Here is a 25,423-nt window from a genome sequence, read left to right as displayed (position 1 = left end):
TCTGGCAGGACCAGTGCAGCTGAACTAACCCTTTGTCATTGAATGTGGTGGATTCAAGCAGCCGCTCTGTCCTCTGTACTAGGACTGAGCCATGTGGAAACCTCTAATCTGGCACCTATCGGGTGCTGTTACCAGTGGACTGGCCTGAAAACAAAAATTTTGGTTTAGAAAAGCTGGTGTAGCTGGGACCGTACAACCAATACAGTTTTGTAGCAAGGTCAGTGCTTTGTCCCCAAGATAAATGAGCAGGTAAATAGTGTTGTCCGTACAGACTGTGAGGTGTCTGAAGTATCTCAGATGAACTTTATTGGGAACTAAAGGCGATCAGCTTCAGGCAGAATCATGCAACACATTCTACCAATATCTCCAGAGGTTTAAGCTCTGTGGTCAGACATACAACCTGATGTGCTTTAAAGGCTTTGGATTAAGTAATGATAGTACCACTTGGATGGAAGTTCATAAGGCTTAGATGAAAAAAGGCTTGAGCTAGGAAAAAAAAAATCCCTAAAGATTTCAAAACAGAGTAATTTTAAAATGTTCAAAGTGTTCTGTTTAGGGTTTCAAAAATTTTTCTGTGTGGGTTTTGGTAAGCAGAGTTGTTCTGTAAGTTCTTTCATGTTAGATTGTGGGAGAACTTGTCTTTTCTAGAGTGCCTGAAAAAAGGCAGGAGAGGTACTGAGGAATCTTCATGTAGTATGTATTGGTTATTAGCATGGAGAGTCCTTGTGCTTGCAGGAGCAGATAGACTCTTTGCGATGAGAACAAGATACCATAACTGGATCTAGCATTTTAGCTACATGCACGCAGGCTAACTTCTCTGTGTCTCTTACTAGAAGATGAAAGGGGGTTCATATCTGGAGACCTGGGTCCAGGGGAAGCCAAAAAGGAGTGAGTGCTGAAGTCGGGCCTCTACCACAGAATACTCAAGCCGTGCTTCTCTCATCTTTATATGGAGGAGTGCCTACTTAGGAGTTGGCTTTGATTGCTCTACCAGAAGCAGGATGACACTTAAGGAGTACTACTTTATGGCAACATATTCCTGAGTTCCTTTCTCAGTTCTAGTAAGCATGTGCAGAATTAAGAACTTCGCAAGTTATTCAGTCCTTGAGTTTCAAACCAGCAAGCAGTGCATGCTGCTGAATAGCCCCCTTAAAATCCACTTTTGGAGCCAGGGTCTTCGCCTCTTGTAGGTTCAAACTTAAGACAGCTTCACTTGTAATCCAAGCTTATGTGAGGAATCCCAGCTAAGTCCTTGATGTTGCTCATACATCTGATCTAAGAGAAAGGTTCACGTTTACCTGAGAACTAAATTGGACATTTTAGTGCACGCCCAAGTGATAAAGTAACAATTGATTTATGTCTATCCAGCAAAGTCTAGAAGTGCCACCTTGGGATGACATGGATTGAGGATGCAGTTACTTTGCTTTTCCATGTGAAGAACGCTGCTTCTTCCCAGCTGAGCTATCATGTAACATAGGTGACTCTCTAGAGGAAGCGTTTGCTGCACATTTGCAGTATATTTTAGCTACTATCAACATTTATATTCCATTGTCATTTGGGGGTAAGCACTAATTAGTGTAATCATCAATGCTTTAAAATTAAAAATTCCTCCAAGAGACGCAGAGGGATTGAAACTGTTTCCTGTTCCCAGAGGCAACAATAGCTTTCCCAAGCTATCTGCTGCACTAGAAGGTTTTATTCTAGAAACATTCCCAAGCTATGCCCAAGAGTAAATTAAACTACAACAAACTTGTACACTCTCGTGTATGTGTGTGTGTAGCCAGCAGGCCCTGATTTGACAATTACTATGTGACAAAATGTTGTCACTGTTTTCCACTCCTATGTTGTTTTGACTGCTGCTCTGTGCTGCTGTGTCACCTTTGATGTGTGGGCTGGAACAATCAAGAAGTGTTTGTAGAGTATGAAGTTTCTATACTTCACAGAAAAGATGCTGGTGTTTTCACAAGATGGAAAGCAAAGGGTTTAATGACAGTGCCCCCTTCTAGAGCTTGCCTCAAGCTCCCCAAGTCAGCAGCTGGCCTCAAAAAATCTCAAGAGCCATTTTTTCTCGACTATTTTAGAGTGGATTTTTACTCACTGACAACAAGAACCTCAGACTGGATTTCTGGCTTAAAGAGACTCCTCTTGATGGAGAATAAATGCCAGGAAAACCTTGGAGGACCTTTAAGTTTGAAAGGTAACATCCATACCTTGCAAATGTCCCCTAAGAGTCGATCTTTAAATTTCTACATTCCTGCCTTTGGGAGATGACAGCGGGCCTCAGCTCCCGTTGATAGCAGGTGTGGTCAAGGATGGGTGTCCTGCACATGGGTTCACTGTGTCTCAAAGAATGCTTCTCACGTCCTCAGCGGGTCTTCAAGTGGTGGGCCATGAAACCTCAGGGAGCAGGAATAGTTAAATGTTGTAATGGTTCTTGAAATGGCCAGAGAGAAAAATTAGTATATTTCCAAAGGAAATATTTCTTTGAGAAGGAAACACTACCAAATGCAGGTGTTTCTTAAAAGAAAACCATTGTGTTTATAAACTCACAATTCTTGTTATTTCTGCATAAGACAAACACCACCACACCCTACATTGAGTAAACATGAGGACTCGGCAAGAAAGAGTGGTACAGAAAGCTCCATGAAAATTTCAGAACCTGCAGGGCATTGAACATATGTATTGTCTTTTTGGTATCCTATTTTTTCAGAGAGATGGACTTAAATTTCATTGGCAGAAATTCTCTCTTTTATCTTTATCTCCTGTTTTGATGTGGTAGCCATGGAGAAAAGCCCAAGATTAGTAACAGTAGGTTGCTGCAGAATAAGAATAACTCTCTGCTTGGATTTAGACTCTAGTAATATTGGGGTTTTCGTTTAACTGGAAGATACTCAGATCACACAGAAAAATTACTAAACGTTGTTAGGACATTAATCACCCATCCCATTGAGTTCTATCCACCTTGAACTAAATGCTGGTAATCTTTAACTTCCGTCTGTTCTGAGGGATGTTTAGGTGGCTTTCACAGGGTAGAGGGTGGCTCTCGGTGCCTACTGCTTTTGGAAGCAATGGTTAGTTCTCCTGAAGGTCAATGTGTTTACACTTTTGCCCTGCTACAGACATCAGGGCACCCGGACCCTCAGAACTTGACTCCGTTTGGGTAATGAGGAAAGAAATGGGCCATATTCTGAAGCCGAGATGCCTCGAGCGCCACAAGAAAGCCAAATTCAAAAATACTACTTTAACAGCAGTGTCTAGCAATGAGTTTCCAGATTCCCTCTGGAAGCCTGTAGCGAGAAACTTTAGAGAAAAGAAGGAGGTGGTGAATCTTTTCTCAGAGAACCTAGGAAGAGACTGAATGCCTTTGGTGGTGACATGGGCTAAGAAAGCAGCACAATGGTAGGAACAAAGACACCACACCTTGCTCTGGTTTGCTATCGACAAAGCAGGCTATGGGTAGGGTTAGCAAATTCTTGACCATAAAGTTTTAGTTTCCCAAATATAGCTGATATCCATGCTGTCTGGAATATTACTTGATTTGCCTCTCCTCAGCAGCTCGGCACGTAGCCTCATGCATGTTTCACAACTTTCCTTTAGAAAACTATTTTGCATTTTATAGGAAAATACAAACCAGAGCTCTTGCAGCATATTTAGGAAGAAAGGAATTTACACTGCTTTTGCTGGGATGATGTTGTAGGATGACAGGGACACACAGAGACAATATGACATATGGTTAAGTTCTACCAGTCAACGTGCTTTTACAACATATATCTTGTTTCCAAATGATCCCAGCTAATGTCCTGTTTTAATTTGTGGTGACGGAAACTAGGTGTGGATGACTAGCTAATTTTAAGGCTACAGAGAAAAGGCAGATTGCCAGAGACACCAGGGTCTGCTTGAAGACTGACTTCTGAATTAAAACTAATTGGTAGCTTCCTTTGATGGCCCTTTTGTGTCTGGATGAGAAAGATACAAGTGAACTCATTTTTATTACTTCTTAATTTTAGCGGATGATGTCAGAACGCCATCATGACTTATGTACCTTTCTTTTGAGAAGATAAAAGAGTTGTTTGATTAGTAAATGTAAAAGATCTGTATTTTCCTGCTAGTTTTTCATTGCTAAAGATCTGGTAGATGTTAAGATCAAGGTTATTAAAAACAGTTTATGACATTTCTCAGGTGAGACGTTCTTTTGAATATGTCTGCTGTAGATCTGGTGTTAAGAGTGATATTAAAGTGTACGGCTGATCACGGCATGTGAGAAGTTTCTTTGGTATTGTCTTTGTGAAGATAGGACAAGTGCGCAGCACTGAGAGTACAATTCTGTTACAACTGAAGTCAATAAGGAATATTAGCATTGACTTAGTGTAAGTAGAAAAGGATCATCACCAAACCCACAAGGCTGTTTTTTAACGTTGGGAGAGCCTTCTCAGATCTGTAAAGGTTTCACTTTAGCTCAGTTATTATCATTTATTATAACACCTAATAACCCCCAGCAATCCTCACTGGACAAATGTTAAAAAAAAAAACCCAAACCAACAACCCAAACAAAAAACCAAGTCCCTGCTCCAAACAGCTTAGGAGCTTGGACAAGATAGGAGGGAGATTTTGAGAGTGGCAGAGTTCAGGGAAACAACCTACTAATCATCAGGTAGGCATTGGTATTGATACGTAAGTCATTTAGTGAGCCTCAGCTTCTTTGCGTGCGCTGCAAGCAAAGGGTTCTAATCTGGGGTTCAAAGGAAGGAAAGAGGAAGCTACGTAGGTATCATCAGGGAGCTTCTCCCAAGCGCGGGAGACTATAGCTTAACTGGTTCATACTGTTTCATATGTTTATAAAAGAGCCATTCAGAGTGCGGGGAATGACTGTCTTAGCAAGATGTCCAGCCGTTCCTTGATGTGGGAAACGCTCAACGCTGGGGTCATTAAACCATATTCGTTAGCACCAGGAAGGTGTCACGCGTGTGCAGGGATCTTCTCACACAGAAAGGATGAGGGCTTACAAGTCCCGTTATGGCTTATAGTCTCTGTGATGCATCAGGGTGAGCAGGTGGGGTCCGAGCTGCAGCGCTGAAGTGACTGTTTTTGGAAGCAGCATGCCACACAGTCATGGGTAAAGATGTCTCTGAGGGCGACGGGTTAACGTGCAGCACCAGTTCTTGTTACCTTTTCAAGAAAAGGTGTAGGTTGCACGCTCGCTATGACGACTTAATAGGTCTAATGATTATGTAGGGTCAAGGAGAGGGCATAGCCTCACCCCAGAATTTGCATGTAATCTTCTGAAACTGCTTCTCTAGCAGTGCAACTAGCAACATCAACCAGCTTGGGTACACAGCGGGATAATCGGGCCCTTTGCTGTCTCTTGGCATCTTTTTTTTTCCTCCTGTGTAGGCAATTCTAGTTTTATTGCTGGAGCCGTAATCCCCAAACTGCATGGAAGAGGGATTTCAGAGAGAGGCTAACAAGCAGTACGAGCCAGGCAGACTGAACGATCCGTGTTACCGTTACAGGAGGTCACCCATACGGCACGCAGCTACGCTGGCAGGACAGCGTGGCCTGATGCTGCTTCACAGTCTGAGGGTATAACTCAGGTCTTGCGCTAGCCCTATATTGCCTACTTGCTTTGCCACCAAACCTTACGGTTATACACGAATCATAGAATCATTTGGGTTGGAAAAGACCTTTAAGATCATCAAGTCCATGCACTAACCTAGCACTGCCAAGTCCACCACTAAACCACATCCTTAAGCACCACATCTACACGTCATCTAAATACCTCCGGGGATGGGGACTCAACCACTTCCCTGGGCAGCCTGTTCCAGTGCTTGACAACGCTTTACATGAGGAAATTTTTCCTAATATCCAATCTAAACCTCCCCTGATGAAACTTGAGGCCGTTTCCTCTTGTCCTATCACTAACTACTTGGGAGAAGAGCCCAACACCCACTTCACTACACCTTCCTGTCAGGCAGAGAGCGGTAAGGTCTCCCCTCAGCCTCCCCCTCCCCACGCTAAACAACCCCAACCCTGCTTTCTTTCTAAAATGGCAGCACCTCTAAAGAAAACAGAAAGTGAGTCTGTCCTCAGGTGATAGTTGCAATCGGCTTTGATTTCTACAAGTTGCAGCAGTAGGCCAGGGAACCGGACAGGGCCTTATAAAAATCCGCCAGGTAAAGACTTAAAGGTTATAGCTCCTGAGAAAGGATGTAAATGGCACGTATTGAAAAATGGAGTGATAAAATAACACAGTGGTACTTAACTACCACCTTTCTTGTTGCACAGTCCTTCCAGGGCTTGCGTAAGAACCTAGCTTCTGCAAAGCCTCCTGCGTCTCTTTTCACAAACCTCAGCAAAATTCCCGTCCTTTTCCTCCCGCCTCACTCCACCATGATGTAACCCTGTAGCGCCTGTGGCATACAGGACCTATGCACAGATTCGAAGTTTTTTTCACTGTCTTCTCATTTCCTTGTATAGTCATTTATAGGAAAAAGCTGAAATAATACCAGTTCTGGCTATACACTACTTTTGTTTCTTCCCTGTGGGAACACCAGGAGAGAAGGATGGCAGTACAGAGGGACCATATATGGTCCTCAGGGCAAATCCGAGCACTGCACGGATCTTCTCCCCACAGACCAACCATCTCGACACTCGGCGAGGCCTGCTACACCCAGACCTGCCCCCACAAAGCCGCGCTCGGCTTTTTGAACCTGCGAACGATAAGGAGGGGGCAAGGCCTGCCTCTCGTTGTTGATTTTGTCCCGCGATACCGGCCGACCTAACCGGAGCCCGCTGTGGCGCTACCGGAGCCACCGGCGGGCGGGAGCCCCGAGCGGCGCGGAGGCCGCTAACAGCCGTCAGCGCAGCCGCCCGGCGCGGAGGCCAAGGCTTGGCAGGGCCTCTGCCAAGCACACAGGCGCACGGGCGGGGAGGCAGCCCTGCCCCGGGAGCGGGAGCCCTGCCCCGGGGAGCGGCCCGGCCGCCGCCGCCGCCCCTCTCCCCTCAGAAAACCACTGAGGGAGCAGCGAAACAGCCGGGACCAGCGGATGTGACAGCAGCGCTGCCTCCACAGCGCAGGCTGCTGCTGGGAGGGACCGCCCCCTCAGCCGGCCGCGGCCAATCCCCTCACGTCTTGGCGCGTGACTGACGGCCGCTCCAACCAATCGCACCGCAACACTCACCACGCAGGCCCCGCCCCTTCTTTCCGTTGGCCGGGTGAGCTGTCAATCGGGCGAGCCCTTCCCGCCCCTTTCCGGCAGGGGGAAATGCTAGGTAGGAAGGGTGGAGGGGGGGAGAAGAAAGGGAAAGAGACCAATGAGACGCTAGGGTAGGGTACCTCAGCGGCGGAGTGACGGGCGGGCGGACCAATTGCCGCGCTCCTTCCCCCTCCGGCTCCCTCCCTCAGGGCTGGCGGGGCAGAGGGGGCGCACCTACCGCCCCTTCCCCGTTGGTCTGTCCCACTCCGGGCCTGGCGGGCTAGGTTGAGTTAGCGGCTCGGACCATTGCACACGGCGGGCGGAGGGGGGTGCGGGCGAGGAGGAGGAGGAAGGAGACGACGAAGGAGGCGGGGGGGCGGTTTAAAGAGACAAGAGCCGAGCGGGCGGCCGGCTGGGGGAGCAGGAGCGGCGGCGGGCGGAGACTCGCCCCCTTCCCCACACACGCTCGCTCACACCGCGGCCAGGGTCGCCGCCGCCAGCGCCCCCCCTCCCCTTCCCCTCCGCCCGCCGCTTCCACAGCGGCCTCTATGAGGTAGAAGGGAGCGGCGGCCACTCCGGGGGCGGCAGCGGCCGCTACAGCCGCCGCCTCCTCCTCCTCCTCGCCTCAGAGAGCCCCATCTTTGTGTGTGAGGGAGAGGGCGGGCGAGAAGGGAGTGCGCGCTGCCCGCCCGCCGCCGCCGCGCTTTGTTCGGAGCCGGGGGGCCGTGGCGGCGCGGAGCCCCGGCTCTATGTGCCAGCCGCTCCCCGCGCCCCCACAGCAGCGGGCGGGGGCGGCGGAGGCCGCGCGGCAGGCGGCGGCGGCCTGAGGGGCCGGAGCCCCTGAGGGCGGGCGCGCGGCGGGGGGGCGGGGGGGGCGCGCGGGCGGGCGCGCGGCCGCCCCGGCCCGTGCCCGCGTCCGCGCGGTTGCCGCGGAGGAGGAGGAGGAGGAGGAGGAGGAGGGGGGGGGGGGGGAGGAAGGGGCCGGCTCGCTGCCCGCCGGCCCGGCCCGTCTGCGGGCGGATTGATGTGGGGGGGTCTGACATGAGTCCGCCGGCGGCCGGGTGCTGCCATGTGACCGGCTTCAAGGTGGAGAACTGGAAGCAGAACCTGCGGGCCATTTACCAGTGCTTCGTGTGGAGCGGCTCGGCCGAGACCAGGAAGCGCAAGGTACCGGGGGCGGCTCGCATCCACCCCCCTTCCCCTCCCGTCCCGTCCCCACACGCGCTCCCGTCCCTTCCCCTCCCTCCCTCCCTCCGCCGACCCGCCCGCCTTCCCTCCGCCGCTCACACGCACTCCGCCGCCTCGGCCTGCCCGCGGGCGCGGGGAGGGGACGGGTCCCCGGCCCTCCCTCCGCCCTCCCCACGGGGCAGGTGGGCCCGGGCCTCCCCCAGCCCCGTCCCCGCCCCGCCGGCAGCGAAGGGGCCCGGGCTCCGGCATGCGGGGGGGGGGGGGGGGAGGAAGCGGTCGGTGCCTCCGGTCGCCGGGGCGGGGGAGGCGGGGTGGGGGGGTGGGGGTCACCGGGATGGAGGAGGCAACCGGCGCCCGCCGGCGGGGCCTCCCCTCCCTCCCTCCCTGCCACCTGCCCCGCCGGCGGGGCCGGCTGTCCGCAGCGGGGCTGTTCCGCAGCGCCGCCGCCTCCTCCCGGAGGTGCGGGAGGCAGCGAGGGTTTCCCGGAATACGGCGGCGGGGGAGGGGAGGGGAGGCCCGGGGCAACGGGCACGTCCGGCCTGCGGCGGAGCTTTGTGCCGGCGGGGAGCCCCGGGGGGCTGCGGGGGCAAAGCGGGGAGGCACAATGGCTGGGAGCGTGGCTGCGGGTCCCGGGGCGGCGTGCGGGAACGCACTGGTTTCTTTTCTTTTTTTCCTTTAAAAAAAAAAAAAAAAGAAAAAAAAGCAAAACTAACAAGCTGCTCGTTCTGATAATCCACTTGGAAAAGGGGATTCCTGCTGTAGCGGGGCGGGGGGAGGAAAGGAACTGACTCAGCCTGGAGTACACGGAAGGGGAGAGGGGAGTTTGCTCTCGGAGTGTGTTGGTGCTCGGGGCATGCACCGCGCAGGCAAACACCAGGGGGGGAAAAAAAAAAAAATCCGTGTTAATGAGGCACAATGCGAGAGGAAGAGCGCTTTTTCCCACGTATCTTCTAAAATTACATCCCTATCCACATGCATGTTTCTGGGGGGACTTCTCTCTTAACTATGCAACTAATTACTGTTTTCCCTAGAATCGACTAGTTTGTACTTCGAAGTGACTTGGCAGATTTCTGTCAGTCATCGTATTCATGACCGAGGAGGGGAGCGCAACAGCTACACGTAGCAAAACTTGTTTTTTGGGACAGCACAGATTGTGTTGAAGCGACCCGTTGAAAACTTTCTGATCCCAGTTGCTTTGCATTAAGCTGCTCAGCTTATTATTCGTAGTAGAACTGGAGTATGAAAGATGTACTTCAGGGGTGAGGGGGCTAACCGTTTTTCTGTGTTCCGTTTATGTTCTCAGGACAATCCAGTTTTCCAGTGTTTTTACTTAGAGGCAAAAATGGAATCCGAGAAGAAACATGTTTTAAATGTATTTAGTTATTTGATAGCCCTGCAAAATATAGTCAGACTTGTTGTCGGTATTTATAATCCCCTACAAGTCAATACTAGGAAGCATATTAGTCAAAATCTGGTTTTATTTAGCCTTTAGTGTGTCAAAATACAAATTGGTATATAATACATGGTACTTAATAGCTTAAATGGAGGAAAAAATTATACATGTGCTGTGGAAGAAGAAGATGACAAGTGAGGTAAGAAGATGTCTCAGACAGATATAAATCAAATGTTACGTGGAGGAATGAAAACACAATTTCATTAGCAAAATTACCACTTTAGGGTTTGGTTTTTCTTTTAATATGGAGCATCCTTTGTAACCTGCATACCATTTGTATGCTGCAACAGTTTGGATTTTTTTCTTCTGAAATCTAATGGTAGCGATGTGTTCATCATTGCTTGAAAAAACAGCTGGAAATAAATAATATTCCATTGTAATCAATCTGTTCTCACTTCCTCTTTGCACAGCCAGGCTCAGAAAGCAGAACAGGGTCGTTTCAAAATTATCTATCATCTCATGGAAAACATCGGTTTTCCAAACACATTAAAAATGCTTTTTCCCCCCCTTTTTTTTAAGCAGGTTACCACTCTGAAAATAGTTGGATTCCTGAATTCGGCCAACCTGAAATATGTGGGAGTACATGATCACATATAGGGAAACATTTTGGCTAGCTGAATTTGGGGTTCCATTCCCAGTCTATATTTGTAAAGATCGAAGAAATTATATAAACGACAGTTACGGTGCTTACCTCTCCTGCATATGGACATGAGACCTTCTTCCATGGAATTTTTCTTTACTGAAATTCTCTGTCTGTATGTATGCCTTACAGCTTTATGTGCAAAATTTGATAAATGGTATCTTCTGTTTGGAGGCATGTTTATAGTCTAGAAAACAATCCTTTGTCCTTTAATATTTTATATATACATATATTATGTATGTGTGTATATATATTTTAGGAGCATAGCTCTGACTGCTTAAGAGTACCTGTTTATTGGTGGTGAGGATTCTTGTTCTTAATCAAAATGATGAGGTCAAATTAAAGGTTTGGTAAAAGGCGATTTTTCCTTCCTGTTGCAAAATCAAGGACAATCGCATCATTCATTTATCACAGAAAACATTTGACATATGTAGTTGATCGTTAATGGGAAGCGTTGGTCAATTTAACTGTTAGTCAGATGAACCTAGCTGTAAAAAGATGTCTTGGCTGTCTGGTGATAGGCAGATGCAAGTTGTTAGGTTTCTGGAATGGTAATGCACTATCCCTCCGAAGGCTGTCTTAAAAATCTGGATAGCAATGGAAACTGCAGGGGGCAGAAAGTGTCCATTCCTCCTGCTTTACTTACACTGCATTATGCTTTGGAAGACCATTTTAACGCTGCTTGCTGTTTGCTGTTCGGTTTTAATATGTACCTTTTCTGTGAATAAGCTTTTATGAGCTTCAGTTCTCGGTTCCGTATGCTTTACACCCAGAGTGTTGAATAGAATAGCTGCAAAGCACAGTTTATAGTTGGAAAGCGATCTCCTGAACGTGTATGTGAATTCTGAGTTGGAAGCGAGAGGTAATGATGTATATACCTTTGTACGTACTGGAATTCCGGTGAAGGTTTTAGTACGTTTGCTTCTGAAGCGTTGTCTACACCGGGATTTGAGCTGTCGTCATGGTGCAGCGTTGTATCTACGCGAAGGAGCGAGGCTGGAGCTTGCCTCACCTCACTGCATCTTGGCCAAAGTAGTAAAGTGCAGCAGTCGTAGTACGTGCTGTTCCAGGCAAAGGCTCTGCCATACTGTAAATGTGGTGCTGATGGTATAGCCTAAGCAAAGGCAAAACCTGTCTGTCACGCTGAAGAGTGGAACAGGAAAAGGGGTAGAGGAAGAAATCGGAAGAATGGCTCTTGAAATTGTAATAATTGTGATTAAAAGTTGGAACTAGATTTCAGGGCTTAAGTTGTCTGTAAAGTGGCACAAAATTAGGGTTGACCGCCTTGGCTCTAGGACTGTGACCTGTAACTCTTGATTTCTATTTTGCCAAAGTTAGAATCTGTTTGATAAGCTGATGGCAGAGCTCATGTTTCTGTAGGTCATGGACTTTACCTTGAATATTCTGATGTGGAAATTACCTCACACTTAATTAACTAGCACACTTAATTAAGTAACATTACTTAAGTAATGAGAGGTCCTTAAATTTGACACCACTACCTCCCGTTCAGGAATTATGGGACAGAGGATGCTAAAGACTTACTGCCAGCCCTTTGTGTAGCTTCTTCCATTTTTCTGTAGGGTCACACTTGAAATGCTTTGCTTATTCTTTTAGAATTACAGATGAGAAAAATCTGTTTTGCAGTGCTGAATGTAGTTTTTGGTCCCCATCAGTGAGCAATTAGATGTGTAGATGCATCTTTGTGTCTAGGAGTTGGTAAGTCACGGTTTCAGTGCTTGAAGGGCAGCTGAATTGACAATTAAATTCTGTCTTACTGGACTATACACCTTGGAGGAAAACGGTCTTTCTCGTTCTGAACGGTTCTTATTATCACTGCTCTGAAAAGGTTCTCGATGATAAAAGTAAACTGCTCGTCATGACCACAGTCATGATATGCACAAGGTCCTATCTGGAATTTCAGAATGTTTGTTCTGTGCTTCTGCCAATAGATCAAAGAATAATTGCCTGTCAGGGGTTATATGCTGTCATTGACAGCGGGTGCATTCTAGCATATTTCTTCCTGTTTGAGAGCTTCTGTTGTTTTTTCCATTTTTCTCTCTTTACATGGACCCTCCAGACTGATTGATGCTTTTGGATACGAAGAAACGTTTTCTTTTATAGGTGATGACCTTTCCACAGGTATTCTTCTCCCCATGTACTTGTGACTTGAGTCCTTCGTTCCTTCTAATATTTGACAGATAATTAATTGATCCATAGATACTTAAAACTGAAATGACTTTGGTTCACTTCCTAACTTTCAAAGTAGAAAAAGCTTAAGAATATCTTAGCAAATAAATGCCATGTCATGGTTTCAGCAGCAAGTATCGTGGTTCACAGTCGAAATCACATGTTAAGTTCTTGCTAAAATGACCTTGCAGTCCCAGGGTAAGCCGATGGTGGAACTTCTCATCGAATGCCTGTTGAGGCATGCTTGCTCACTTGCTTTCTCCCTTACAGCCTTGCCCCATATACCTGTCCAGGAACAGGGAGATGTTGCTTAGGCGATTTGCTTTGTACCATAACAGATGGGCAAGAAGCCTTACCAGGCTGTGCCGCCTTCTCAGGCTTGGTGTTTTGATTGCTTAAATTAATAAGGAAATCTTAGCTTGTTTTTCTTTAACATTTTTTAGCATATGCACCAAACTTCTGGATTACAAATCCTGTGGAGAATTTGAAAGAGGAGTCCAGGATTCAAGAAGCATGTCTCTCTTTCAGCTGCACACACTGCTTTGGCTGCCTCTGTGAACTGTCTGATTCCCTCAGGAAGGATGTTCTTCTTTGCCATGTGTTGTGGGGACTACCTTCTCCCTGAAAGCCCGTTAAGAAGTGTCAAAATCAACTGCAAGCTTCATTGTTCAGGAGGTCTCCAGTTTCATAACTGAACAATCTTCCTTAGTTCTTGACCTCTAAGGAGTAGAAAGGTCCTTAGACCTGCTGAAGGTAACGTTCTCTTTCCTCTTGGTGGGAAGACACAATCTTTGGTGTGAGAGACATCCAGACAGGAGATCTTTAGCTCCATACACAGCAGAGCCTTGCGTATGTGGGACAAGCCAGATTGAAAATGCTGCACTGAGTTTATGTCTTCAGCACCGAAGAAGTAGTACAAGACCTTCCTCTTTCTAGTGGTGTTAATCCCTATTTTGTATCCTCTGCCATGTTTTTTTAGATAGACGGTTGGTTTCTGAGCCAAAAGTTAGGATTTAGTCTTGTGCCGTGAACTCTACAGCGGTGAATAGCAATTCTTGAGTTGTGGGATCTGAACCATCAGGACTTAGCAAACACTTGCTCATATCTCTCTCAGGCCAACACTTACAGTCTGATTTAAAGGTTACACGGATCTCTGTCACTGAAGTTGACTCCTGAATAGTAGTTGTACTGGAACTGCTTCCTTCTCTATTTTTTTTAATATGGATGGAGAGACGAACAAGCACAATAAATGCACTTTTTCCCATACTTTTATTTGTTCCCTGTTGCAGAGAAAGAAGATGGATCTGCACAAGCTGATGAAAGAAGAAAAAAAAAAAGGGATATGCTGGACAAGAAGGCAGCTTTTTTTCTGTAGTCTTATCAGCAGTCAAGGTTTGCTAATAGCCAGGCTGTTTGTTGGGAGCAGTTGTAGCATCTCTTTAATTATGTCTGCAGTCAACGATCTTATTTGCTTGATGTTGAAAATGTTGAAAGCTTTCAAAGTAGAATGACAGCCAGTAGTGTGAAGGTGAGCAGAGTGGAATGGCTTTGTTTGATTTGTTGGACTATCTGTTGAGCTTTATTTTAAGCCATCAAAGCTTTAAACCCCAAACAAAGGTTAGCCGATATCCTCATTTTTGTTTCAGGGCTTAATCTGTAGCCTTAACATGAAACCGGAGCTGCAAATCGGTTTCAAACCTTCCTCTCCCCTTCTTTCATTTGAGGATTTTCTGTCTTAGTAACTGGAGTAACAAATCAATGGGTAAATGCTACTGACTGATGGTAGAAGTTGCCTGCTTGTGAACTGCTGACTCCCTTTCTCCTGACTTACTACTACTTGAGTCTGAGAAAAAAAAAAAAAAAAAAAAGCATGTTTTCCATTGGGACGTACTCTGGGCATCCTGCTTCGTAACAAATGCTGTTGCAACTGTTAATTTGATTCCCAACGGTGGCTGTGGTGGCCAGTTTGTTTTAAACAGGAGAAAGATTAACTCTGTTTAAAAGCTTGTGTTTCTCACATTAAACCTAGCACCCATAGTTCTTCCTGTTCATGTGCGACTGACTTGGAGCTGTTGTTTCTTGATGTCTTTTTCTTGGTAGATGTAGGGCTTTTTTATCAGCTATACCATTTTGTTTGGCTGATAGCTACTTGGAAAGGTTGGGTTTAGGTTTTTTAATTCTCGTATTCCCATGGTTCTCCAAGTATTTATAATATGTCTGTAGCATGTGGCAGCATCTGAGGTGAGGAGATACATATGCACTCTTGCTTATATATCAATTACAGTGGCATCGCAAGAAAGTCAATCTGAAGGTGACCTGTATGCATTTTGCTGGATTTACTAGAACTATATTTTTAAAAACTAATCTTTTTTTTTTAACAATGTAAAGACCCATTGTTGTTAGAGTCTTTCTAGACTTGGACAGAAAGAGCTGCTCAGAGCAGTTACCTCCAATCTCTTGTTAACCTATGGGCAATGGAGCTAAGTGAGTGAAATGCTATGATGACATTACAGTTTATTATGTTATCCTGGACTGTGTTGTCAGCAAGCAGTGCTGAAGTGTAGGGAGAGCCATATGTTATCCGAGAGGCCTGAATTGGGAACCTTTCCTTAGCAGAAGCAGTTCTAGAAGCTGGTAGATCTGTTCTGACTGGATGAAAGCTCTGTCTTGGTAGTTGTATTCTTTTACGTATTGATTTGGCAGTCCTTTATGTACACCCTGCTTAATTCAAGATAAGAACTTTGCTGTATTAGCTAGTAATGGAATCAATGTTGTAAAGAGTTGCTCATTGCAAAATTAACCCATGTTCTGTTTGGTTCAAAATGCCTGCAACTTGCATAGCAACTCCAGAACGATCTGTGGTTTACTTCAGTGCTAGGACAGCTTCCACCATGTCGATATCTCTCAGTTAAGGGAAAAAATCATTTTATCTATTTCAAGACCTATTTGACGATCAGTAAAGTGAAATTTTACCAGACATCAGTTGACTCAAAGTAACCTGAGATTCACTTTATCAGTTGGTAACTGATTAGCAGTAAGTGCCTGTCTTGTCACATTTTTTTGTGTCTGGGATACAGCAAATACTTGACTTTTTTTCAGTTCTCTACTTAGAATGTTATTCAAGGGGGTGGTGTGGTGGTTTGTGGGTTTTTTTTTTTTTTTTAAAACTCTGTTACACATAATGCTAACTTAAAACTATTTTTTTTCTGTCTGTCTCTGCTGCTTTTCCAAGTTGGTAAAGATAACTTTTTTCTCCCCTTTTCTTTCTTCCTTTCCTGTGTTTAATGGAGCTTGAAATTAACATGGCTCTTCCTGTCTACCTTTTGCATAGTATCACTGGTCATGTCAGCATATCCCTGGGAAATATTTCTGTGAAGGTCTACAGTGTACTAAATTTGTCATTGAATTAAAAAATGGGGTGTTAGACAAGGCCAACCTCAAAAAAAAAAAAAAAAAGTCGAGGTGGTAACAAAAGTTGTTTTCAACATGCTTAAAGAATGTAGTGTCTTTTTCAGCATAAATATTGGGGCCAGTGGAAGTTCTAATGTCCAGTAACAAATTCTGACATTAAGCATGTCAAATATATTAAATATCCGCATATTAAAATTAGTAGTGAGAAGCAGCTTACTAAATGTGACACTGCCTTAGTAGTAACTCTGAAAAGAGAACGTAGGTTTAACTACGCTTACGTGGTCTCGTTCTTATACCGTGCTGGTTTTGGAGTGTGACAGTTGGTTTGCATACACAGCCGAGCTCTTATGCACATACATGTAGAATGTAAAAATATATAATCATAAATTTGATGCATTGTGTTTATGTAGAATTAAGTTGTAGAGATGATTAATCTACCTTTCAGTTAAGAGATTATTAGAATCTCTCTTCTTTTTCATTAGCATCTTAATCTGGGGTTCTGTGTTGCAACTCTTGCCCTAGTATACTAAACCAAGTTGTTTTCATCCATGTGTATATATATATGGATGTTAATGCACAATTTAAAAAGTAGCATGTATAAATCCAAAAAGTAAAAATTACAAAATTAGTAATAACTTTATATTTTTGTCTAAACACATGAAAGACCCTGTAGTACTTGAATAGAGTTAAGTGATGGGGATGATGGAGTACCAAACACGGATGTGACGCTGAGTTCCATTTGTGGCGATTGCCTTGCTTGTCACGCAGAAGTTCATGCATCTAAGTAGCCCTTTTTAAATAGGATTTGACTTTGGGTTCATCTTACTGAATTGAATGCCAGGGCTTTTATATATGTATTTTGCTTCTGTTTTTAAAAGGCTTTTGTTTTGCATAAAGTACAGACTTGTCAGTATGTGCTAGCACAAGGAGAGGAAACAGCACCTATAACCTTTATTTTTGCCTTCCCCCCTGTAATTTGTTTTTGGTTTTTTTTTTTTTTAAAAAGTAATCTTCCCCTCCTTGTGTCTTCGAATCACCTAATGTTATTTCACAAAGCTTGTCTAATTATAATTTGGGCTTCTGTCCTGTGCATTCAGGCTTGTTACTGCATGCAAGTCAGACTTTAAGTGACATTCTTTAGAATATACTTGGTAAATAAAGGTAAGATTTATTGCACAGCAGATGTGTGATGACTTCATAAGTGAAGACAGCTGAGATAGCTGACTGATTTCAGTACCTCATTTATGTTAGGTGAAGTTTTGTGACCCTCTGCCCTCCAGTGACAAATGCAAAATTTGTCTTAAGGTTTTATGTTTTTCTTTGCTGTGCTTCGTTTTCTTAATATTACTGCCCAGTTTTTTTCTTAAACTGGATCGCTGTCCTGCTTGGCAGCTAGTAACTGGGGTGAAATTCTCATATAATCTTGTTTTCTGTACATTGCTGACTTTTGTCATGCTCTCTTAGTAAGCATCCTCCCCCGAAAGCTAATTATTGGATATGTTTATCTGAATGGTTAACACTCAGTTCTTTGGTCATTTATGACTACATTTTGTGTTTTTGGTTGTGGGATGATCTTAACAGTGATGTGGAGAACAGAATGAGGAAGGCAGTGAAAATAGTTTCAAGAGTTATTGCAGTTATGTGCATAAAGAGGAACAAGGCTCTCTTCTCTCATTATGAGGCTGTTCCCTAACGAAATTGATCTTACTCTTTGTCCAGCATAATTTTATATTACTAGGCTTAGTGATGTGTTTTCTTGTCACATAGTAATTCTGCTTCTTATAACTGTTCTTGATGTTTAAGGTCTAGCGTTGGCCCAATAAATTCCATTTCTTTTCTGCATCTCTTTATAATTATTCTGCATTGATCCAGTTATCAGAATTGATTCAGATTTGCGCATGCAGAAGAGTTACTGTCAACCACTTGTTTGCTAATTGAAGGGATCTCAATCACAAAGTGCAATGGAATGGTACCAAAGTTCATAATTATATGGAGCATATCACTGTGTATTGGTGAAATAGTGCCAAGTTTAAAAATGAAAAATACACGTGGAGCATTAGAGAAATTGCTTTTGTGCTGCTAAGTAACTCTTGTTCATCCATGCGGTTAAGTGTTTTATGAAAAGGAAACTTGAGGGGAGACATCCTGGTATGTCTGAGGTCACAGGGACATCTCATAATTGGAATATGAGTTTTCAGGCCCTTATCAAAAGATTTCAGGTAGTAAGAGGTGGAGTTTTTTTGTCTGTCTTAGACTTTTGCAGCATGCAGCCTGACTGTAGAAAACGAGAACTCCAGTTTAGTGGTAACCTGAAGAATTACTTTATTATAGCAATTCTTTGTAAAGCAAGTAATTTAATTCTGTAAGCACATTGTACCTGTAGGTTGAAGTTGTTTTGCAGACGAGTTGTTTTAACCAGTGAGGAAAAACAAAAGAGCACAAGAAAATTACTTCAAGGAGGAAAAGGCAAGTTAGCAAATCTGACATTTTAAAAGCATGAATTAAAATGTAAAAATTAGCTATATATGTGGGTACTAGTGAGACCCAAGTATGTCATGGAATTGGCAAATGGTTTGGATGGCAAAAACACCATTCCAGTACAGGTCAGAGCAATATTTAATTTACCAGGGGAGGGCAAGAGATGTGAAATTTGGACCTTTCTGTGCATTATCACCGAAGACTAGTGAGTGGGGAACATGAAATCCAGCTCTTTGGCTGTGGGTGTATGTGTGTCTTTCCTTAACAGTCTAAGGAATTACCAGCTCTTGGCTGCACATTTTGCTGTCATACTGTTCGCTGCATTATATTGGTGCGATTGTGCTGTGAACCAGAAAGATAGGATGCTAGATACCAGAACAGATAAGGATGAAAAGGATTTTTTTTTTCTCGATAATATTTCACCTGAGTTGGCTCTATGTTACGTGTCAGGGCCAAACAACCAACCGTGGCGTTGGCAGCTTGAGGGGAGGGGTGCCTGGGTGATGGCAGAGGACCTGAGTGGTGACGCCTGGAGCCAGCTTGAGTAACAGCTGCTGCCAGCCTGCACCCGCTGCCTTCCTCCGGACCTTGCCGCTGACGGATTGACCGTCTTTGAATGTTCTCCACGTAGTAATGGTTTCTTCTGTAAAGTGAGGCTAATACTAACTTCGTTTGAAAGGTTCCACGAAGGTAGACCTCTGTTACTGCTACAGTTGTGTGATTGTACCTGCTGTTGTAAGTATTGCATGCTTTCCAGATGTGCTAGTGTGTGCTGAGAACTGATATGTGAAACTTGTCTTATGTTTGCAGTCATTAGAACTTATGCCTGTATGCGAATAATTTGCTTGTATTCCAGTTTCCTTGTGCAAAATAAATGAACCGGGGAGTGTAGAATGCCTGTAATCTGTGATCAGCTATTACAGAAAATCCACTTTTCACATTACATTTAATTTAATGAAATGAATAGTGTTTTTCTAAGTAATCAAGTTATGAGCCACTTGTTTCCCTCTTTAAACAGGCCTGTCTCTAAGTTAAGATTTCTGTCTTTTATAATCAAACTCTGTTAAGATGTTTTAAACTCTTTTTTTGTTTGTTTGTGGTGTTTTTTGGTGGTGGTTTTTTTTGTTGTTGTTGTTTAAAGCATCTGGTCACGGGGCATGTGTCTAGATCATGCTCATGCTGCGTATAGTTGAGGATGACGGGATAATGGGATTGTAAATTAGCTCTTTCTGGTCCTGGTTTTCCTCTGGCCTGCTTCCTTGTGTAGTCTAGAGCAGCCCCAAGGCTGTTCTGAACTGTGCCAGCTGGCTGTGGCCCTGCGGGACTGGTGTGCCAGATGGAGACAGCGGGAGAATAGCAGCGCTCCGGTAAAACCCTAACACGCTTCCGAGGGTCGAGGGGAGGTGCTAGCTCTGCAACCACATCAGGGCATCCTTGGGCAAGGGGTTGTGCTGGTACACGGTTACCCCTTGCTGCTGCAGCCGTGGAAGGGACTGGACTAGGGCGTCTGTGGGTCGGTTTTTTTAGTAGATGCATAATGCAGGATTCAGCTTTTGAAACATTTTGAGTGTGTTAGCATCTCCTTTTTCCTAGTTTTATGCTTCCGTAGTGTATCTGTGAAATGTTAAATTCCATAGCTCGTACAGATAATCAAATAGAAAAAAATCTGTCTTAATACTGAGGAAGCATGATGTTTCCTGGTGTGTTGTCCTGGTTTTCTTCCTCACTACTGAAAAATCCTGTTATCTCTAAGATACCCAGACAAGAAAAAGGTTGTTAATGCTGATGGTTTTTCTTTTTCTTTTTTTTTAATTAAAACGAAACAAAACCCCAAGCCCTTCATTTTACTGCCCAAGAATGACAACTTTAAACATGCTCAGAATGAAAGATTTCAAAGTTTTAATCCCTTCACTTGGTGAGCTGACTTTATAGTTTTTCATGAAAGAAATTTATTTCTTAGAATACCAGTGGAATCTGTTGTTGGTATTACTGCATTATATTGGGTAGGGCTGCTGGTCCACCTCAGCCCTGCGGCCGCCTTTGTGACTTTCAAGAGCAAGCTTAGTCAGAGTAGTCTTCCAGCAGCAGCAGAATAGCCTTGTCTGCAGAAGATGCACCCCACAAAAACCATGCTTTTGACAATTTCCATCTTGCAGAGATGAGGACAGTAAATGGGTGAAACTCCTGTATTACCTGATGGCTGCTAAAACAGTAGAGATTTGTTAGAGGAGCTGAGATACACCAACTTACCCAGTGTTTCGTCACTGTCTTGCCACAGAAGACTTTGTTCTCATTGCCCCATTAATGCAGCTAACGCTTCTAATCCAGCAGCCCAAAATAGCTGTCAAGCCTGGATTTTACTCTGGTGGCATTTGCTGCACAGATAGTTGATATAACCCAACATGCTGAACTGTAGCTGGGGGCGGGGGGGGGGAACCAAACCCAACTGAGGTGCATAAGCCTATTTTGGTCAGATATTTCGAGTGTCTGATTTAATTATGCTAATAAACTCAATGTGATAGTATGTAAAAGGCCCTTCTCAGAAGAACAATCTACTTTCTTTGAGACAAAAAGCCCTTGTCAACCTCCAGAACTGTGTGGATACTAGTGGGAATAGGCAAGGAAGGATGTGCCCTGTAGCTTCCTTGCTCCAATGATTATCTGTGCTGGAGGAGTGAACTAGAAGGATAATGGACCGCAGAAAGCGGTGGCTATCATACTCCAACCTAAATAATATCTCTTTCTGCTCTTGAAGACAGGATGCTGGTATTTTTGTGATCCCGTAGGACGTTACACAGATTTGGGAGTCGTTTTGTTTTGTTAGCACAGACAAGTGATTTGAGGCTACGGCTATCGTGAAAGATAACGCTAGCTTGAAGTAACGAAGTACTGGGAAGAAAAGTATGGTGAGAAATAATATACAAGCTGCTCTGGGGGAATCAAAACTAGAACTTTGTACTTTAGCTCCCTTGTAATTTTGCAGGAGTGGGTGGGTAATGTGTTTTTGTTAGGATTGATTTGGTTTGGTTTTTGTTTTCCTGATCAACCATAGATGGCAGCAGTAAGTGTGATCTCTATGAATAGTATGGATAAATTAGTGTTTCAGAGCAGTCCAGTGGAACTTAAATGGTAGCACCCTGCCCCAGAAGACCAGAGTCTGGCCTGCGGACACTTCACACTAAGCTATGCCCCTGGGATGAAGGCTGGTCTTCCCAGCCAATACAGCATTCATTTCATCATTACAAGCCAGGATTAAAAAGCTTTAGATGCACTTCCCTGATTTCTTTACAAAGTAGATTTTTTTCAAACTGACTTCAGTTACAGGATCTGCTTCAACTCAGTGTTTACTCCTCTTTGCTAGACAACATTTTTGCTACCTTTTTACTTGCAGAGAAGCTTCTAATCTCAGGGAATTGGAGCTATTCCCTAGCAAGATAGTAAATGAATTGTAATCACTTCCTTACAAAACTCTCAACACCTATTGTTCTTTTAATTCTCTCTCATGCTGTCGTATTTCAGAGTTTGGAGATATGTTTTATCTACTTACAGGTATGTGTTTGAAATAAAGCTTTTTAAGGAAATTGTAAAATTTTCCTTTTGTCATGGAGAAAGCTGTGTTCTATGTAAAACCATGCTGATTGTGATGCCCACTAGACTGGTCCTGTCACTTTAACGTACTTGTATATCCAGCTACTACTAATAGTTCGTGAATTAGATTTTTTTTTTAAGAGATTAAATCCTTTTGTCCTGGTTTTCCTCAGTGCTGAATCCCTTAACCTCACCTATTCATATGCTTCCACTCACACTGCTTAACTTCTTAAAGTATTTCCTTCAAGTTAAGATCTTGGAAGTAGAACGCATAATCTGTGAAATCAATTCTGCCAGCATTAATATTACACGTTTCTTCTGGTTCATGAAGCAAAGTAAAGTTGCATTAGAGGTGAAGCTGGTGATTGGTGGACTCTCCTAACTGTGTTCATAGAAGAATTTCTAGCAAACCAGATCAAAGAGCAGAAGTCATGCTTTATAGTCCTGTCAATTCTGCAAAGCAAAAGAAGGTCCAAGTATGGTGAGTGTTCAAGCAGGAAGGAGATTCCACCATGTTTTCTTCAGCTTCATGGCTTTCTTCACTTCCCTCTCTAGTTTTTGTTTTAAGAAACTTGTGGTAAAGAACTTTTGCTTTCAGGTTTCTTCTCTTTGTGGTCAGTTAGCTGGAAAAGTAGAATGGATGACCATGAATCTGCCAAACAGAACTCCTTAGTAGAGTTGGTTTTGATGTAGTGTCATCTCTGACCTTCCAGCGAGCCCAAAGCTGGCTTTGAATCTGCACTTAACTCACAGGTAACATTGCACGTGCTATTGTAGAACACAAAAGATTTGACAGACTCTGTAACATCCCAAGTTGGACTTGGTGATTGCTTTTTCTCCTACAATTTGCACCTAGTTATCACAGTAGCTTATTTCCTGTCAGGTTGGTTTGACTGGATACTTTAACATTCTTGTGTTAAGCAGAAGAAATCTGGTGGGCTGTTTTCTAATTATTGTTTTTGTTCTGTAACTGTTGTTTGGAGCACGTCCTCTGTCACAGACAATACCTTGTTTTCAGTGGCTGTTTTTTCTTTTTTTTCTGCCATACCTTGAGTTTCCCTTGGTGTTCCTACTACTTTGGCTGTACACTGCCTTTTTCCATAGAAATTATCTGTTTGTTTACAGTTTAGGCAAATGTCTGCATTTCTGTGCTCTTCATTTCTTAACGTGAGCCCACCCTTTCGAGTCTGATCATGGAGCACTACTCCTGACACGCTCTCTGAGCAGACTGCTCTTCATGCCAAGGTTGTAAGTGTTAATCTTGCTGCAGACTGGGGTGATAATTCATTGCTGTCACAGCAACACATGCTTAAAGTTGCCTCTTGCCAGATTTGTTGGCTATATGCTACACTGGAGAAAATTATTTCAAGAGTCTTATTGCATAGCCAGATGCTGTAGAACTAGTGCAATCAACCTCCCCTCCCCCCTTTTTATGACTGTTCTGACTTCAGGGAGGAAAAACTATTATATAGTGAAATACATTCCTGTGGAGCACTAGTAAAGAGGTAGATGAACTTCTGATCGTGGCTAATCTTTCTGGTTTTGCTTGTAGGGAAGTTCTATTTTGTGTTCAGGTTAAAAAGGAAGGAAGGCTTTTAAGGTAGGGTGAGGGGAATTTAAAAAGGAATTAAACAGTGTTCCCCTTGCTGTTTTAGTTGTGTTCTCTGCAATAGTTGGGTGCTGTGGAAGTTTTATGTTTTCTTTAAGAACATATGCTAATGACCAGAGTGCCTTGATTCTGAAGAACTGTAACTTCTTCTGCCATCTGTGTCCTTACAATCTTTCAAAAGAAGGAGAAACTTTGTGAACTCTTATTTGATAATGGCCAGTATATCTAGGCACTGCCCTGTAAGATGCTGTTTGGTTTAGTTACAACTAGTCTAGCTAGGTTAGGTGGTTATAATTTTATCTCACTTGGAATTTTTATTCTATTCTGCTCTAAATGCCCAAGGATACATACCCTGTTCCTGGAATTTATGGCTGTAACTTACAAACACCTTGTTATTTGGGCTCTCTGGAAGATGATACTGTAAGCCAGACCACAGAGTCCAGCTCACCACTGTTCTTTGGTCACATCTGTCCCCTTTAAGGCTTCTACAAGCCCTTACCTCAGTAGCTGTTCTGTCTCTGAGGTGGTGTAGAGCTCTGAAGAGGAAAGTGGTGGCTTTTTGGTACAGGATCTGAGGTCCCCCAGAATGACTTAACATTTGCCCTCAGATGCTGTAGAAAAATGCAGGTTACTTAATGGATAGCTTCTGAGAAAAACTACATTTTGCGCATGGTGGTGTTTGGTTACCAGAGAAGTGAGATTTAGTGATTGTTTAGTCAGACATACACGGGGAAAAGCATATTAGCAAGCTTATTTCCAGTATAAGTCTCATAATGTCCAGTGGCTAGGCATTGTGTCACCAATAACTTTATTCTCTCTTATATTTGAAGAGAAATTTTCATAGAAGTTACATTATTATCAATGTGTTCCCCATAGGTCAAGATCCAGACAAAAATGTGGTGTTGGAAAGTTTGCTCTAGTGTCACCCAAATTATGCATGTAATACAGCCTTCCCTGCTTTTCATTCTTTACGCCTCAATTATTTGCACTACCAGATTATAGGAAACACTATCTTGAAAATCGGAACTAGGAAGGACTTCTTTTAGACCTGAGTAAACCACCTCTTTACTTGGCAGGGATAGCTTTTAAGCAATTTGAGATACTCTCAAGAAGGCCTGAGGCGGTACTCTCAAATTCTTTTTTAATCCCCGCTGTAAAGCATAAAGACCATGTATTTGTCTGCAAAACACTGCACATATTTATAACTGTAGAAACAAAGCAAGAGATCAGAACTAGAAATGTGTATGGGATCTCATGTAATACTTCTGCTCTACTCTATGTGAGATTACTGGCGATTTGCAGCTGTAATACTTTCCTCAAGAATCCCCTGGTTTTGCTTCAAGCTCTTAACTGGTTTTTCAAGTGAAGTATGCCAAGGCAGTTCTGGTTTTTGCTCAGGTAAAAAAGACTTAGTAATTCACTTTCTCCCTCACACCCATGTTTTCCCTTGTCACCCCATCCCAATACTGTGGTTTGTGCATATGTATTAACCTTTCGTTTTCCTGTATACAGGGGCTTTAAGAACCCAGACAACTTTATCCTGCTGCTGGGGTAGCCTGCACAGCTCTCTGGAACTTACAAGAGAAAGGTTGAGTTCTCTGTTGTATTTCTGGCCTCCGCTGACATGTCTGAGTAAATGATAGATTGAGGCTGAATCTGTCTTGCCATGTGCATTA

At 44.0% G+C, this 25,423-nt stretch overlaps 1 protein-coding gene across 2 annotated transcripts in view; it reads left to right on the top strand.

The window, feature by feature from the left end:
• The first annotated feature begins 8,238 nt into the window (after positions 1-8,238).
• USP22 (ubiquitin specific peptidase 22) overlaps positions 8,239-25,423 on the top strand; it is a 111,666-nt gene continuing 94,481 nt past the window's right edge. For both annotated transcript variants that reach the window (XM_075718304.1, XM_075718303.1), the window contains exon 1: positions 8,239-8,360. The gene's annotated coding sequence lies outside the window, so the exon portion shown is untranslated. The remainder of the gene's footprint in view (positions 8,361-25,423) is intronic.

The sequence above is a fragment of the Pelecanus crispus genome, chromosome 11 (assembly GCF_030463565.1).
Source record: "Pelecanus crispus isolate bPelCri1 chromosome 11, bPelCri1.pri, whole genome shotgun sequence".
Lineage (NCBI taxonomy): Eukaryota > Metazoa > Chordata > Aves > Pelecaniformes > Pelecanidae > Pelecanus > Pelecanus crispus.
The sequence above is the reverse complement of the archived record's forward strand: the minus strand, read 5'-3'. Positions and strand labels throughout refer to the sequence as shown.